The sequence below is a fragment of the Scomber scombrus genome, chromosome 16 (genome assembly GCF_963691925.1).
Source record: "Scomber scombrus chromosome 16, fScoSco1.1, whole genome shotgun sequence".
Classification (NCBI taxonomy): Eukaryota; Metazoa; Chordata; class Actinopteri; order Scombriformes; family Scombridae; genus Scomber; species Scomber scombrus.
In genome coordinates, this window is record NC_084985.1 from 6,305,131 (window position 1) to 6,309,390 (window position 4,260).

Consider the following 4,260-nt stretch of genomic DNA (forward strand, 5'->3'; position numbering starts at 1 on the left):
ATCCACGTAACACAGAAGTAATCATTTTCTCCATTCTTCAGTGTGTGAGTGTGAATATTTTATAGTGTTTATTAATCCCTGTGTTACAGAAAGGTGATGATTCTTCCCTCTCTCCCTCTCTCTCTCTCTGTTACTGGTGTGTGCGTGCGTGTGTGTGTGCGTGTATGTCCGTGTGTGCGGTTACAGCGGCAGCGTAGGGGTAGGTGGTGATATAATTGTAAGCTGGTATTGATTGGCCACCCTTGTTATTGATGAGGGAGAATTTAATTCAACCAACTCGTTTGTCAACATGACACTGCCATTTAACAATGAACTCTCTCTCTCTCTCTCACACACACACACACACACACACACACACACACACACACACACACACACACACACACACACACACACACACACACACACACAGTGGACCAATACAGAGCAATAAGATCTAATTCTGCAATTGACTTCTTGTATTGGGGAGGATGCATTCAGTTTTTCAGAATATTTGAATTTACTTGTGATATCTTTATGTTTTTTATATTTATATTTTAGTCATGATTGTAAACATTTTGATTTTAGACTTAAAGGATATAACCTTCTTAAGTTGGAGAGAGAGAGAGAAGTAATTCATCTCATTATAAACCTAGAGATTTGAGCAGTTACCTAATATAATGATTAATAATACAGCTGTTTAGTTTCAGGGCTGGATTCAGAAACAACAGCCGTGCTTTGAAAGCTAACAGAGAAAATCTATTTTAGGTTCCTTTTTATACTCCTGTCTCTTCACATGTGTGTTTTTTTGTGTGTGTGTATGTGTAACTGATCAGAAGTCCACTACGGCCTATAAGCCCACGATGTCAGACAAAGCAACCGCCGCAGCAGGTTGCAGAGTAGTTATAAAAGGATAGATATTACAGAGATATTACAGAAGGGAAAAAGAACATATTGCTATTGATGAGGCCCGCCGTGCGCCATATTCTTCACCTCTCCTTCAAATCCACGCACACCTCCCTCCCCTCCTGCGATGGACGCACAAAACACACTATATTCTACAAGAAATAATTGCTTTTGTCTGGAAGGAGTTTGGATCGGGGCTCCTCTGCGCTCGCCCTTATCTGGAGAGGGGGGCTCTTGAGGGACAACCGGTCGCTTCTTTATATGGCTTCTCCCTCTCCCTCTCCCTCCTCCTGCTCCTTTTCTTTTTTCATACCCTCTCTCGCTCGTTGGACACGCGGATGTCATCTGTCAATGGGGTGTGGGGAGTTGGCTTATTTTATGTTGGGGAGGGAGAGGGGCGTCGGGTAGGGGTGGGGGGCTCTTTTGTGATGTGACGTGTGTCTATACATAAATGACATCAAAAGCTGCACTGGCTAACGGAAATGCTCTGAATGGTAGGACACAGGCTTAGGAAGAAGGACAAGTGGTGTAGCAGAGGCAGCAGTAGACACAGTATTAGTAGAAATAGAAGGTAGGTCAACATTAGTAGCAGTAGCAGCTCTACTTTGTGCAGTAATGGACATAAAGGCTTTTAAATAGTTGTAATATTAGAAGAGGAGTTGTAGTAATAGTGGAGGCCACAGCAGCATAGTCAGAGTATTGTACTAATAGTAGTCGACTGCATGGCAAGATTAGTAGTAGTTATACCACTGATGCTTAAACCTGTAAAGTCAGTGGATCAGGACGCCTCTGGTGATGTTTTATCCGTGTACCAGATAGCTTATATTTGACTTTTTTTATTTCTCTCCCTGCATAGACATTAGCATTGGCAAAGAGCCTTAGGCCTTTCCATATATGAGGGCCATAATTGATCGATAACTTATTAACAGCTCAGTCCCACCTCGAAGTGCATACAGCGAAGGGGATAGACAGGAGTGTGCTGTTTGGTCGATTTTCTTTTATTGACTGAGATATTTAGCGTATGGATTTTTCTATTTAAAAAAATCTATGTTGGCGATAATCTTGAGTGTAAATGCGCAGCGCAGATTGGTGCGGTGCGTTTGACAGCCGGGTGGTGTATAGGCTTCAGAGAGGAGAGGAGAGGAGAGGAGAGAGGTGATGGCCAGGAGGCACCTCTCCTCGGACACGCGCACACACACACATACACACACACACACACACGTAACGCAACTACATCATTCTCGCCGACCCTTAATAGGAAAAACACACGTGATTTAGATTCAGCTCAACTGACATTTTACGCACATTTTACGCACACACGCATGAAGTCTTCCCGAGCACATAATAATTACTAATTTAACACCCGTGGCTATGAGGCTTTGATTATTCACCTCTGCGTGGAGAAAAAAAATACATTAGTTGAGGGCTGCAGGTGACCTTGCGTAAACCAGACCCACGTAAATCTATATGAGAGAGAGAGAAAGAGAGAGTGAGAGAGACAGAGAGAAAGAGAGAGAGAGAGAGAGAGATTCACCTGCTGAAATATACATCAAAGGTTCCCCCCCTTTGAATTCATGTCCGCACATTGTGAAGAGGCGATCGATTTTTTCAGAGGCCGGCGATGATGTGATTATTGGCTTCATTATAATGAAGTAATCAGAAGATCAATTGGCTGGATCTGCGCTCGTCTTGTACAGGATTATCGTGGTCAAAGAAGGTGTGAATGTGTGTAGAGGTGGTGTATATTAAAAAAATATATATCAGTAATTCAAGACTCTTGAAGAATAAATCGTATGATGAAATTGGTTTTAGCCTGATATATAAACCTTGTCGATATATTTCTGTCAAACACATGTAGCTATAGCCTTTAGGCAACACTTGCCTTCTCTTTATTTATTTCAGTTTGCCCGAGTATTAAAACAATATACAGATACACAAACCCTAAGTGGCAGTAAAATGTTAAAATGTGTGCATAATAAATGTTTTCCTGCCAGAGGACAGAGAGTGTGTGTGTGTGTGTGTGTGTGTGTGTGTGTGTGTGTGTGTGTGTGTGTGTGTGTGTGTGTGTGTGTGTGTGCGTGTGTTGGGGTGAGAGGGTGCATAGAGAAAGGGGGTTCGAGGTAGAAAGGGGAGGGAAAGGGGTAAAAAAAAAAAAAAGGGGGTGGGAGTGGGGGGCAGGGTATCTCTGTCTGTCTCCCGGCTGAAGCGCTTCGCCGTGCCAGAGTGTGTTCAGGCTGCACAGTGTCGGACCGAAACCACCGGGGTTCCCAAAATAAACTGTGGGGACGCAGATACGCGCACACTCACACGCAGGATACACACTGAGAGAGAGAGAGAAGGAGAGAGGAAGAGAGAGAGAGAGATACACCGGCGGATGGCGGAGCAGAGCCAAAGAAAAGACACTACAGCATAAAAAAAGAGAAAAGGAGCATCGCTCCCCCCCTCCTCGATTTCTTGTTTTGCGCATTAGTGGATGAGGAAGCAAGAGGACAGGTGTACTTATTGATATGGATTTATTCATTTATTTATCTATCGATTTTGCTTTAATTAGTGACCCGCGGTAGAGAAAGAGAGAGAGAGGAGAGAGAAACAGTGAAGGGAGGAGAGGGAGGAGCGAAAGTCAGACAGGAGGTGCCTGCGTAGCCTTACTTTAATATTTGATCATTTCATATCTTTAACCAAATATTGAGGGTTTTTGCGTGATATTATTGTGTCGCTTTGTGTGCATGTATTCTTCAGCAGACCAGCCAGCTACTAACCAAATCTTTACGAGAACCAAAAAGAAGCAACTCCGTTCTCGCACGGACAGTTTTAACCACATCTCCAATCCGAGGATTCACCGGTGGACAGTGTGTTTGAGACTTTTTCATGACAGCGCAGGAGGAGAAATCTATCTTTGCCCAAGCTAAACCAAAGCAAACCCGAGCGAGGACGAGGAGAGACAGAGACGGAGAACCACTGCGAGCTTTTACGCACAGCTGTCTGGACACAATAAATGGAGTCTAATGTTGTCTGTGTTGCATCCAGCGGAGAGCAGCTGAGAGAGGAGCTGCACTAGTTTCATATGGATGATAACAGGTCTCATCTTCTGTCCAGACACCTGAAAACCACTGTCAGCCTGCATGGATAACCACTGGTAGCTTTGTTTCTTCATCCCAAAAAGCCAAACAGTCTTCGCCCCGTACATCGCTGTGTGTACGTGAGTGTGAGTGTGTGTGCGCGTGTGTGTCTGTGCCGGACTCCGAGAAGACACAAGTAGGTGACTATAACATCCATCTGAGAAAAAAAACAGAAATGTGAATCAGCTAAGTCTGGATCCAAAGAAGAGAGAGCCAAATATCGAGTCTCCTTTTTCCCATCCAAACCACCTCAGAG